General features: G+C 46.6%; 1 protein-coding gene across 13 annotated transcripts in view; it reads right to left on the bottom strand.

The window, feature by feature from the left end:
* The window catches only part of NRXN3 (neurexin 3), a 1,622,069-nt gene that overhangs the window by 1,131,931 nt on the left and 476,117 nt on the right, over positions 1–14,021 (bottom strand). Inside the window, exon 1 of one of the 13 annotated variants that reach the window (XM_072963524.1) lies at positions 13,058–13,267. The exons of 10 other annotated variants lie outside the window; for them this stretch is intronic. The gene's annotated coding sequence lies outside the window, so the exon portion shown is untranslated. Of the gene's footprint in view, positions 1–6,469; positions 6,514–12,821; positions 12,883–13,057; positions 13,268–14,021 lie in introns of those variants that run through there. 2 more of the 13 variants (XM_072963525.1, XM_072963526.1) reach the window with 2 other exon arrangements.

Below are 14,021 nucleotides of genomic sequence, written 5' to 3'. Positions count from 1 at the left end.
TCTACATGGTTCCTAAAGTAACCAACACGCATTCATTCACAATCCACGATGTGTTCATCACATCACACATCCCTGGGGAGGAAGAAAGCAGAAAAAGCATAGCCTCTGATGGCAAAAGTGCAAACTCTAGTCAGGAGAGAGGAAAATCTGGATGTGACATCATCTGGAAGTTCTGCTATAATTTCAAACTTGCTACACCGCAAACTGAACTTACTATGTATCTGCCAACCCTTCTTCCCTAGCATTTTCCTATGTAATAATAGCACGTGGCCAATAACATTAATTATATTAATTAAAGCATGAGTCATTATTATGTAGTAAATAACATTTTATAGAGGTCACATTAATTACAATCATAGCAATCCTAAAAAAAGAGAAATCATATTTTTTTTACCAATAAGAAAACCAAAATCAAAATGAAAAGTATTTCATATGTTTAAAAAATAAAAAAATATACATGTCTGTGTGTAAAGGTTCACTGAACTGAATGAATAAACATAAAATGACAGCAAACTGTGTAAGATAATTCCTGACAAACAAATGACTAAACACCAAAGGTTGAAGGAACCGAGAAGCAGTCAGCAAGGGAGATGAAACAGTCTGGGCCACCAGATGCCTCGCACTGCGCCAGAAGTTACTGAAAATACTAGAAAAAGGAGATATTCTCTTGCTGCCCCTTCCCCACTTCCGGGAAGCCACATGGCATCACTTCTACTATTTCAAGAAAGAGTCTTCTTCCTCTCAAAGAGAGATCAGATTTTTTAAAATAAACCTTCATTTATTCAATATAAAGCACATTCCTTTATACTGAAAGATTGTCTTTCCTACATTTTGGAGTTAAAATGTCCCTTTCTCTTATGATACAATGGTAATAATAGCTGATTAGACTTTTTTTTAAAATGACCCTTAGTTGGCAATACCTTGTTGTTCACCACGATTAATTTTTAAATATTATTTTGAAACTGGAAAGTTAGACTATCTAGGCTACCTTCCACCACCAATGGTAGAATTGTGACCACAGGAAAAGATAGCTGCTAATGATCTGAGGCTATGTAGGTGTGGATGTACCTGTCACCAAGTCCTGATACATCATATCATTATATGTAGAGAGAGAAATTAATAGCATCCAAATAGCAAACATGTCCTTTAAGGAGATTAAAAGTCTCCACAGTCTAAAATAACCATGTAAAGCTCCTGGATTAGTCTGATCCAAGGGAAGGTTTGGTTTCAGATCTAGATTCAGAGGAGAGCCCATCCCGGCACGGGAACTGCACACATCAGAGACGGCTGTGCAGCCAGCCAGGGCTCTGGCATCTTGACACATGAAAGGGGAGCAGGTTCTCTAGACCAGGCTACCTGGTAGCGATGAGAAGCCAGCTACCTTTCATGTGTGCATCTCTCTGACACACAAAAGAGCAAATATGAAAGGAGGGAGAGGAAGGGTGAGCCTGAAACCAAAAAGACAGAACGAGAGAAGCGACAAGAGAGCCGTACGGTCGGGCAGCTCAGTACCGTGTCAGTAGCAACACCAGATGTGAACTATAATTACTTTTTCCACTCAACTCTGTTCATGTTTTACAAACGAGTACTGACACTTGAACAAAGAGCTTTGAAAAAGCAGGCAGGAGCTAGGTGTGTAAACAGCCGGTGCTCTGGAGCTCCCCATCGCCTCTTTCAAAGAGCAGGGGAGACAGTGGTGGCAGCTTCCCAACAAACACACGCCCAGGAGCAAGTGCGCAGCTCTGACAGTGCATATATCCATTCAGCATAAGGAGCACTTCACTGTGAACCCTTCAACTCACAGGGCAGTGATAACTCAGGGGGGTTACCTGTGAGAAGACAGGAGAGAGAAGGTTTACAAAAGCAGCTAAGAGCCTACCCTGTTCTAGCACGGATTCCACGTGGGTTCATTTGGGCCCTGGAGGGAATCTCAAGACCAACTCATGCACGCTCTCTGCATTGTGTGACGATGGTTCGGGTGTTTGTGCAAGATCGTGTGCGGCTTTTCCCTCTATACATCCACCCCTTTTCAACACCAAAATCAACAGAAATGGCATTCTTAAATAACTATCAATGTCTAACATCTAGTAAATGCTTAGTTGAGTTGAAAAGGTTTGAAATGGAGATGAACACAGCCAAGCTGTCCTCCAAACACGGTGCTGTTCAATAACCTTTTATCTTGTTTCCTCACCCATTTGGGGGTATCTATCTTGCCAACAAAATGACTACTTATCCCCCAAAGGCAACTTACAACGCACACAAAACCGAAAATTCACTTTTTGTCTTCTAAGTTCAAAGATAAAATCAGGCCTCCAGTCATCAGATTTGGTCAATTTTACCTCCTAAACATTTCTTTCTCTCTCATCTCCACCCTCAGTTCACCAGATAACTACCTCCTCACCTGTCTCCTCACCTTGACTCATTGTCCTCCAACTCATGCTCCAGACGGTGGTCAGCTATTTGTAAAACAGCCACTTTACGGCTCTACAACCCACCATCGGCTCATTTACTGAGTGAAGTGGAAGTGGGTTTGATGAAAGAAGTTGAGAACCACACATGGAAGATGAGCAGAAATGTCAGGAGGTTGCCACAGCAACAAGGATGACATCCCAGGAGCAGCCTGGGGGCCTTCCCTGCTGCTGGCACTGCTGCCCCCACCCCCCACCCCCATTACCAGAGTGAGTTCTTCCTCCTGCCAACTGAGCCTGGCTCGCACGGCATTCTGAGGCTGCGGGAGGTGAAACCAGGCCTTAGGGCTGCAGTCACAGAATGAGGGTCCCATCTCTCTTTCAGATTTGCACCAGCAAACTCTTCAAACACAGAAAGGGGCTCAACTACTAGACAGCCTCAAAAAAATCACTTCCTATCCTCTGTCTGCCTACCCCTCAGAATACAGGAAGCACAGCAAGGATCCACCCCCACTCAGCTCTGCTCCGCAGCCCTCAACGCAGCTCTTGGCCGGACACAGAGGAATAAGGACCCCACTCTCCCTTTGTGCCAGGGTTCTGTACAATGCAAGCCGGGCCAGATGCTGCCGGAGGACTGCCTGGCCACCCAGAGTTGCCTAATGGGCTTAAATTTAGTACCAGAACTTAGAACCAGAATTAACCTGACAGAATTCCCTGTATTTCCTATCTGAGCTTCACACTGAACCATAAAAAGCTCTAAAGCTTAGAAAAACTCCAAACGGTTAGAACAGCTCCAGGAAAAATCACGCCACCTTACAGAGCATCCACTGTGTGCCAGGTATTCTACACATGGTAGGTAACCCAATTTAATGTTGATAAACACTGGTAGGGACTGAATGTTTGTGTTCCTTCAAAATTCCTATTTTGAAATCCCAAACCACAATGTGATGGTGGTAAGAGGTGGGGCCTCTGGAAGGTAACTAGATCATGAGAGTGAGCCCTCATGAATGGATTCAGTGCCCTTATAAGAGACACAAGAGGAGATGACTTTCCCCTCAGCCATGTGAGGACACCTCGGTGTGGGACTTCCCAGCTTCCAGAACTGTGAGAAATAAACATTCACTGTTTAAGCCACTGAGCTTACGGTATTCCGTTATTCAGCCTGGATGAACTAAGACAAACCCTTTGAAACAGGTACTATGCCCATTTTCAGATGAGGAAACCTACATTATGCGGAAGTGGAGAAGGGGCTCTTGTCCTCTTGGCCAGTCCTTCTGAGAGTGTGGTCCCTGGATGTCAGCATCTCCTGAGAAACTGTCAGAATTGCAAAGTCATCAGTCCCACCTCAGACCTGCTGAATCAGAGTCTCGGAGGGAGGGGGCCCACAATCAACAGTTTTATCAAGTTCTGCGGGTGTTTCTGATGCCTGCTCAAGTTTGAGAACCACTACTCTACAGCAGTGTTTCCAGTATGTTTTTCCCTTGAGGCTATGATACATTTGCCACGCAGATGAACTTTTTAAAAATGTAGCTGTTATGTATTCATTTTAATACGGACTGGGTTTAAAAAAAAAAAAGTCTCACACATTAAACCCATGATTTCACAGACATACTGCTTAAGAAGATGCCAAAAAGTCAAACAAGAGAATCAGTATAAAGAAAACCAATACACGGCAGGGAGGTATAGCTCAGCAGTAGAATGCGTTTTTAGCACGCACGGAGTCCTGAGTTCAATCCCCAGTACCTCCATTAAAAAAAAAAAACCTAACTACCTCATTGCTCCCCCCCAAAAAACAAACAAACAAAAAAGAAAACCAATACAGTCGTAGAAAGTTACAGTAAGATGGGAGCGTTTGCCCACTTCTAACTGAGCTTATTCCAGGATCCACCACCCCTTTCTAAAATCTCTTCTAATTGAGACCCAAACTTAACTTCAGAACCTTTGTCCAGGGCTTTAGCCCCAATTAAAATGAAGAGAGAGAGACCGAAGTTTGTACTTCTCTCTTCTCAGAGAGGATGAGAGCCTAGAACCCCGAATCAAAGGCACAGGGAGGAGGACCGACCACAAAAGCTCAAAGGGGCTCGGGATTGGAAAGCCTCAGGTAACAGAGTCTGCCATCTTCCCTGATTATTGGTCCCAGTGTCACTTGCCACCCATCCCCAGGCACTGTTGGCAAAAGGACCTGCAGACTGGCAAGGTTAAAATGGGGAGGGGTAGTCAGAGCTGATATAATTTTTCTACTACTAATAATAATGCTTACTTATTTACTATTATTATTATTCGTAATAAAGCCATCTAAACCCCACTCAGTAAGAGGTTTAACAAGCCCATTAAGAGCAGGAAACCTATTTCCTGCCTGGCATTGTTTATTCATAGCACTAGGAGACACTCGCTGGCTTGGGGAGCCCCATTAACTCTAACCAAGAGGCTTGGCAGGAGCTCATGGAAGGAAAATAAATCCCTCAAGTAGAGTTACTGTGGGTCAGTGAGGTCATAGCTCCTGTCTGGCTCGGCTGTACTCTAGGCTGAAGATTCACAGATGCATCAGGATGGCTCTACAGCTCTGCTGGACACAGGAATCCTCCTGTCCCTTTACCTTCTGCAGCCAGCTGGGCCCAGTCTACCAGCACAGCCAGCTCTGGGGAAAGCCGAGAAATGACAAAGGCCAGTCATCACCTACTTTCCTGGGCGCTCTCTCCCCATAATGGACCACAGTCACTACTGTCATCTGGCTCTTCCTACTCTTTTTCTGTCTCCTGGACCCCCAGAACCTCCACTCTCTGATGGCTCCTTTTGAGCCAAAAGACCACTTCTAGATCCATCCTTCTGCAGCCCCTTAAGATTCAACTTCCCCCTGCTACCTTCCCCAGGAAAGGTTTGTGTCTAGCTAACACGGTAAACAAAGTTACCCACAGTGTTTACAGATCATCCACAGTGGAAAACCTCAAAATCACAATGTCTGATTCAGGTAAGAAGCCAGGAGTCACCAACCCCAGGGATGCATCACTTGAACAGGGAACTCAAAGAAGATTCAAAGCAATGAATCCCTGAGAGTTGGATTCCAAATACCTGTGCCCATCTGAGACCACTCAGGAAATATTTTGGTGCAACGCACTTTCTAACTCTTTCTGCCCTCCCCCAAGCCCAGTCACAGAGTAGCCACAGACCGAACCTGGTCTGCACTGAGGCTGGTTTCCTGGTACAGAGCTCAGCCCATGTCACTCCCAGTGACGCTTTCTCCCCAGCAGAGGGCAGCAGAGGCTGGAGCCCCGGGTGCGCGTGCGCAGCCATCTCAGAAGCAGGCCCAGTAAAATGGGAGGAGAGAGAAGCAGGCAAGCAGGGGGTGGGCGTAGGGGCATGGAGGAAGCACGGAGGGCTTGCCACCTCATCACTTTGCTGTCTGCTTGCACTTCTGCTAGAGTCTGGTTTTCTAGCCAGTGCTCCCCACAACCCAAAGCTCGCTGGCGAGTCTGTCTCACCCAGAATGGCCACTTTGGAAGGCTCTGGGTTATTAATCTGGCCCAGGGAGCACCAGCATGCTTCAATCTCCTAGCTTTCCCTTACTCAGCTGCTGATGCCACATGGAAAACTCAAAGAAAAGGGAAAGAAGGGAAACAAGCCCACCACACTTTAGTCTGAGGGCATTTTGCTTCCACAGCAGATATTTTCTGCATCTGCCTCCTTTACTGGCAGCAACATTTACATGAAAACAGGGCCGAGAACAGCAGATTTCCTGGGTCTGAAGTCACTGTCTGTCCTCGCTGGGCTGCCATGAGAGCTGGCAGCAGGGCGAGACTGGTCAGTGGCACCACGCTTTCAGAGTGTCCTTTGGGAGAAAGCGGGCTTAGCACAGGCTCCCAGGATTGCTTTGGAGGGACAAGCGTGATCAGGAAGTTGGATACAACAGATCAACGAAGACTCTGAAAAGTCTTCACAGAGGCAGAACTTTCAGTGAGTGGAGCAAAATCAGAGATGTTCATGGGAGAGAATCTGCTGAAATTCAGAGTGTTGGAGGTGTGCCTGGGTCAAATATCTGCCACACATTTAGCCTCCCATCTTACCTGATATAACTGTGGCTGCTGAACTTTCAGATGTGACTGCTGGGCTACAATCATTTCTCCAGCTCTCACGTACCTGTGGATCAGCATTCAGGCCAGACCAAATACCAAGCTCCTCAGCTGGTCTACTGCTGTGCAAGGAGGTCTCTGTCTAAAGCCGGTGCAGAGCTATACGGACGGAGGAAGCCCCAGTCAGTATCAGCTGAACGTTACAAGATGCTGTGGGGCTTACTCCTGACACTCTGAGAAGGAAAAGCCGGGCTGGGCTAACAAGATAACTCATAAATCTAAGCGTAATAAGTGACGGTTTACTGGTCTAAGTTCTGCTGGGCTAACTCGTAAATCTGAAGTTTAGTGTCAGTTTACTGCGCTAACAAGCTAACTCGTAAATCCAAGCTCAACAAGTGTCAGTAACGTGATCTGTTCCTAATAGATAAGCTTCAGTGTACTGATTCCTTGGTTTTGCTGTTTGAGCCTTATTGGCTAATAGCCCCATACTTGTAATTAACCCTATAAAACCCCATACACACGTCTTGGAGGTGCTCAGAGCTTCGGAGCAGAAGCCCCTCTGAGCCTGCCGGCATAATAAATCTGAGTACTCCAACCCTCCGAGTGGTGCTTATTTCTTGGCTGGCCTGTTGTTTCCATAACAATTCATATAATGTGTTACGATGTCCAAAATACTTTTACATTTATTATTACATTGGCACCTCGCAGAAACCCCATAAGATAGACAGCAATTATTAAACCCATTTTATAGACGGAGAAATTGAGGCATAGAAAGACTGACTAGTAAACAGCAGAGACAAAACTGAAACTTGGTGAGATTCTACTCCAGTCAGCTATGGACTGAAATTTGATATTCCAATCCCTTTCACACCAGTGATCAAGACACCTTCATTATTAAAGCACAGGATGTGGCCAACCTTAGATACCTTCAGAATTCTCTCACACTAGGAAAGCTCTTCACCTGAAAGATCAGTTTCAGGGATCAGGCTGGGGCAGGAGCCTTCACTTCTGAGAAATCCAAGTAGTAGAGCTACATTTATAGGGGAAACAGTCAAATGAAAGGCCTTGTCTTAGGCACGTTTATGATTTCCAAACCGAGCAGACTGGCTTCAAAAGGCAGGCCTCTCAGGATCTTTCATTTACTCCTTGATCTGTCCACTTAATCAACAAATATTAACCAAACACTTGCTATGTTTAAAGAAATATCTTGGACCCTGACGGGATATCAGATAAGCACAGGGCAAAGTTATCCCTGCCTGTAGGGCACTTACAATTTAATTGGGTAGATAACGTATGGACATTCAAAGCAGCATAAAATAGTACATGCCAAGTGCCAAAGGAGCGGTGATGATAATGAGCACTTTAAAAATCAGAGAAGGGGCAGCACCGAATGCTAATGAGGTCAGAGAAGGCTTCCTGAAGGAAGAGGGACCTACTTTGCTCTCGTCAGCTTGGACAGGAACCTGGTACATGGAGAAGGTATCTCGTGGAAGGATTCACAACATGGGAGAGAACAGTGACGAAGAAGGCCCCACCACCACCATGCACCGAGCACTGTGCGAGGCCTGCACAAAGTCTGGATGGAGGAACGTGGAAAAACTACCAGGGAGGCAACGAAGACATCAGCCCAGTGAACAAGTGGATCTAAAGACCAGTAAGAGGTGTGCTGAGAAATGCAGGCCAGACTGAAGGACCTTCAATATCAAGTCGAGGAGCTGAGACTACATTCCAAGCAGCAGGAAACATGTAACACATAAGTTTCTCAAAGATATGCCTCCTGGAGGTGGGGTGGACAGTGTTTCATTGAGAGCGGAAAATACCCATAGGTAAGGAGCAAACAATGATGCCCGGCAAATTACGAGAGAAATAGTGACTCTGATTTTATGCAAACATTTCTCGAAACGAAAGAACAGTGAGTGGGTGAAATGGGAGTCCAGCTGTCTCTTGGTAAAAGCCATTGGAGGAGGCATGTGTGAACCCCCAAGGAAATGAAACTCCCACCCTTCACACTAAGGCAGGAATAGGAGGAGGGGGACAAAAAGGGGGCGCAGACAAAGCCATTCACTTAAATCAGCCAATTACTGGCATTAAACCCAGAATTCACCTCTTCTCTCCATTACTATTGTGTTTTATTACTATTATAAGGGAGAAACTGCTATTCACTAGGCCTTTTTTTTCCTCCCTAAGTTTTTAAAATGCTGCTGTAACAGTAAATATCACCTCCGGCATATTCGTCCTGGAAGAAAAGAGCGTGATTTGGAATACCTAATTGAAATGTGCTACGGGAGATAAGGCGGCTGCACAGACTGACATTTAAAGGTAGGAGACATCATGGAAGACATGAAATATTACTGTTGCTGCCTCAAAGGCAAAAGCCACTTTCACAGGATGGAAACATTCCCCCTGGCTCCCCACTAGCCCTGCTCCCTAGATCCTCTGCTATAGGGTCTAAACCATCGCTGCTCTTAGAACCCTACCCTGCTGGCACTGTGAATGCTGAGAGGCAGGTAAAAAAGATTTTCAGTCTAGTTCTCTTGTGTGCTTATATACCCATCCCAAAATCCTAGGTCTTATTTCTTGATGAGGCATTTACATGGAGGTGGACAGGCCAGACACAAAAGTAAAGGAAAAGGTCTGTCAGGACATCTCAATAGGTCTCATTAAAATGCTGCTTTATGCCCCTGTGCAAGAAACACGGGAGGAGACCAAAGGTTATCTGTGCTTAATGGCCAGCAAGCCCTTCCACTGCTAACTGGACACCACTACTTCTCCAAGGATCTAGACAGGGCCAATTCACCTAAGCTCCAGAATAAGACAGCTTGCTAACCAACAATGGCACCTAGTGCAACTCATATTAACCACAGTTTCATCAAAGATGTTCCATCATGTCTCTATCCACCTAAGTAGCTGGCCTCCAAGGATGGGCCCCCCACCAATGAACCATGACTTACAGTACCTAAGCCTTTGTACAGTCCCCTCATCTTGAATACGAGCAGACCCTGTGACTTGTTTTTGATCAACAGAACACGGTGGAAGTGACACTGAGTGACTCCTAAAGCCAAATCATAAGAAGCCTTGGAGTTCCTATTTGACTTTCTGAGAAGGTCTGTTCATATGATACCTCCTCTGGGAATCCAGCCACTCTGCTGTGAGAAGCCTGGGTCCATGAGGAAATTTGTTATTGGAGGCTGGAGGAAAGATGACAAGCATTAGGAAGTGGCAGGAAGTTTAGCCAAGCTGTCACCTACAGTAACATGAAAATTGAAAAAAAAAAAAACCCCTGGAACTGGTGGAACTGGCTAAGGAAATTCCAGGCAGATTACCAAAAGTACCAACTAGTTTACCTCTTTATGACAAGGTACAAATAGGAAGGGATTGGTAAATTTTCACATAGAATTTAGAGGAAATATAGAAGAATCAGAACTTAAAGGGTTTGAAAATAGAAGTATTTTTTATCCCCAGTCTTTCCAACCAGAAAATGTTTCTAAAAACAAGAAAGGCTCATGATATAGATCAAATTCAGGACCCTTCCTATAAAACACAGCCTTAAGATTACATTTAGATCGAAGGTACAGCCTAAGACATTTTGTTTACACCTAAGAAAGAGTAAGGTGAGGCCTTATAGAATCTCTCAACTAGAAAAATGACTTCTTAGAATCATACGGTTATAGCTTCTAACACTCTTTAGGCAAAATGACTTTTAAGAATCTTAAGAGGTTGCCTCTGGTACCAAATTCTATTCTGGTTATTTATTGCTTCATAAAAAAACCAGCCCCAAATGCAATGGCTTAAAATAATGTATTACTTCTCATGGTTCTGTGAGTTGGCTCGGATCAGTTATGAGATTTAATCTTGGGGTCTCCCATGTGGCTGCAGTCAGTTGCAGCTGGAGCTGGTGTTATATGAAGCCTCAGTGGAGCAGGTATCCAAGATGGCGTCTTCACTCGCCCTCTTAGTGTCTCCTTGGCCTCTCTCTTTCTCCATGTTGCATATCATTCTCCAAAGCCTCTCCCTCTAACTTAGGCTTCTCTTTGCAGTCACACTTCTTAACTGGCTTCCTAGTCAGAACATAGAAGCTGCCAGGCCAGGGAACGGCTACTCCCAGATCTATCTCAGCGTTAAACTACCATATGCTATTGATCAAAACCATTATATGGTCTGTCCGGATTCAAGAGGCTGGAGGGAGAGATTCTACCTCTTGATGTTGACAAGAGATTATCAAGGACACATCAGAGAACAGTGTATGAGACAGAAAGTGTTACTGTAGACATCTTTGAAAAATACAATCTACCACAACCTACTATTTAAAAAAAAAAAACTATATGCCTCCTTGAGTTAGAAAAACCTATAAGGGACTTAGAATCAGCCAAAGGTATGACTGTCAGAAAGACTAGTTAAATGTTAACTGCCGAAATAAGAATCCAAAGCAAGGAAAACCAACAGGTCTTCTGGTTTCTACAGTGATGAAACCACATATGGAAGGAATGGTATGTTCATGCCTAAGTGCTGGGTTTATGAAGGGCCAATGAAAAACCGAGGCACATTCCGGGGAAAGTGACCAGCCAAGTGGAGGACTGAAAATCATATCATTTTAGGAGTATATGCTGTAAACATAATGCTGCTCTACCTAAAGGAGATGTGTGGACAGGATCTCATCTTAGCCTCTCACTTCTTTCCCTCTGTGTCCCCTATGACATGAACCTCTAGACCTCCAGACCTCACTGGCTGAGGTCCCCTCTAAGATCCTTACATTCTGAGAGGCTATGGTTCTCTTCTCTGCAAGAGAATGTATGTCATGCTCACTGTATGAAATTTTTTGGTATCTAACAAAGCTGTCACCATTTTCCCATGTCCAACATCACTGTGGTAAACATGGATAACATTCTATATTATTTCCAGTCCTGTTTTCTCTTTGAGAAGACAGGAGAATTACACTTCTCCAGCACCTCGTACTGAAGCATGGCCATGTGACTTGCTTTGGTCAATGAAAATGATGAAAGCACTCAAGAGCCAGTGCACATATTCCTTGTTCTCCTTCTCTGCTAAAGACTCACATGGATATGGCCACATCATACAATGATGGACCTTCCCTCAGTCTATGATAAGCAAAGCCCCATTGTTAACGGTGTTCAACATGTAATGTGAGAGAGAAATAAAGCTATGTTGTTTTAAGATACCCAGATTTGGGGGTTAACTTGTTACTGCAGCATAATCAAGTCTATGCTGACTAATACAAAACATCATCGTGGGGAAAAGCATCCTAAGGTAGCATAATTCTGAAACATATTTGATCTTTCAGGGACTTGGTTCTATAAATGAAGTTTAAAACCTAAATGCAATGTAGTTTCAGGAAGTGACAGGATGAGATTTGCAGGAATCACTAGCTACTCCTTAAAACTAGAAGTCGTAAGGAGCTTCCTGTAAGAGTTTACCTAGAACTCTCTTTTCTTACAAATTCCAATATGAGGGTCTCCGCACCTGCATGCATTCCAAGAGCTTATGTATAAAGAGAAATTCAAGGTGAGGACGACAAACTCTACACCAGAGTCCGGACTTCAGCTGCTGAATGATTCAACAGAAGTGGCCCAGCCTGCTCTTAATAACTCCCACAGCATGTACTGCCTAGAGGCATGTGGGCTAGTGAAGGGTCAATGTCTTAGAAAAGCCAAGGAATATCCAATCCTGAAGGAAAGGTTACACCGTCTGTATCTTCACCAACAGTTTAATTAGAAAGCGCTGCTGTTTGTTAAATAAACACTCATGCATTATGAAACACATCATCCACTCTGCCCAACAAGGTTGAGACGAGTTACTGATTGAGAAAAAAAAGTCTTTGCTATCTCTGGGAACTTCCCTTCCCCAGCACAGCCAGGAGGTTACCAGAAAGGACAATGAATCAATAACCTGGAATAATTTTCAGTTGTCAGTTTAGGGGAAAATCCCATCTGCTCAATAGTCCGGTCTTACCAGAGCAGTTTTACGGAGTTCATTTGTCCTAACATAGTATGTACCTCAGGTTAAGGGGCGTGGGGGACAGTCCAGGAAAGAAAAGACGGACGGAATCACCCCGCTAGAATAGAACAGGGTCACTGTAGCTTCCTATTCTTAGCTCCATCCCACCCTTTCCCAGCCAGTGGCCTCTTAATGGCAGGCAGTACCTCCAGAAATTCAGATAATTCATTGTTAAAAAACACTTGCTAAGGGTCTCGCTACAAACCAAGCATTGCAGGACATGCAAAGGCGTGGAAGACAGACATAGTTCACAACCCATAAGGTGGTCGCTAGACACAAGTACACAAATAACTATCAAAGCAAAGCAACGTTAGCCGGTAAAAGAAACGCATACACCAACTGCGAGGTGGCGGGCCGGGCTCAGGGAAACGGCTGCGGCTCCGCTGGCCCGTACACATCCAGCCCACGGCCCACCTGAGCGGTCCCACGCAGTCTCCGGGGCGCGCTCAAGTCTTCCGAGCCTGCGAGAGGCTTTTACTTCTGCGACACCACTTTACTTCTGCACAATGGCATTGACTACAAAGGTGGACGCTGCTCCACCCGGACAAGCCCGCCCACCGGCTCCTGTACCGTATTCCGTGGGTGCAGGCCTGCGGCGACGCCGGGCGGTCGCGGAGCTCGGGGACAGGCAGGCGGCCCGCCGGCGGACCCGCTTCCGGCCGGCCGCCTCCCAGCACGTGGGCTCCCTCGCGGGCCCACAAGAGCCGGAACCCGAAGGCCAAGGGCTCCGAGGAGTCGCGCAGCGGCCGAGGTGCGCCAGCGCTCGGCACGTCCCGCGCGTCCCGCACGTCCCCGGGGGGACGCCCGCCTGCGTGCGGATCTTTCCAGACCTTCACGCCGGCCGCTGGGACTCCACCCTCTTCCGCTGCCCCTGGCCGCCGCGGCGCTGCGTCAGGGGCGGCTCTTTGTTCTCCGTGGGAGCCCCGAGTGCACAAAGGACAGCCCTTCAACACGGCTGTGAAACCCCCAGTCGGTCTGGGAGGCCCTGCTGGAGGGCCGTCCTGCCACCTCCAGACGGGCTCCTTCTACAGGGCGGGGCGGGGGCGGGGGCCCTGACTCAGGCCCCCCGAAAGCACTGCGCCTCTCCACCCGGCCGACTCGCCCGAGCGGGGTCATTCCCCGCGAGATCCTCCTGAAAAAGGCCGACCAAGCGGAGGGCTCCAAAGGCGGCCCTTCGCGGACCCTGAAGCCCAAGACACCTGCGACGTCCTGACTGCAGCCCCGGGGGCCCAGGCGTGGCTGCCCCCGCCTGAGGGGATCTGCCTGGCGCATTGGAGGCCTGGGGCCCCCGGGTGGCCCGAGGCCCCAGGAACTGGTGCTACCCCCACCCAACGCCACGTCCCTGAGATCCGCCTGGAGCCAGGATGTTCTAGCTGAGCTTCTTCCCAGGCAGCCGCTGCCTCCAGCGCCAACACTGGGAAGTATATGCTACTTTATCTGCTGTGGTTTTCATTCTTGGATACAACTGATTTGCTCATGTATGTCCATCTGTATTTCTGTAAGAGCCTGACTTGGTAATCAACGTTTAATGAAG

This window comes from Vicugna pacos, chromosome 6, assembly GCF_048564905.1.
Source record: "Vicugna pacos chromosome 6, VicPac4, whole genome shotgun sequence".
Taxonomy (NCBI): domain Eukaryota; kingdom Metazoa; phylum Chordata; class Mammalia; order Artiodactyla; family Camelidae; genus Vicugna; species Vicugna pacos.
The sequence above is the reverse complement of the archived record's forward strand: the minus strand, read 5'-3'. Positions and strand labels throughout refer to the sequence as shown.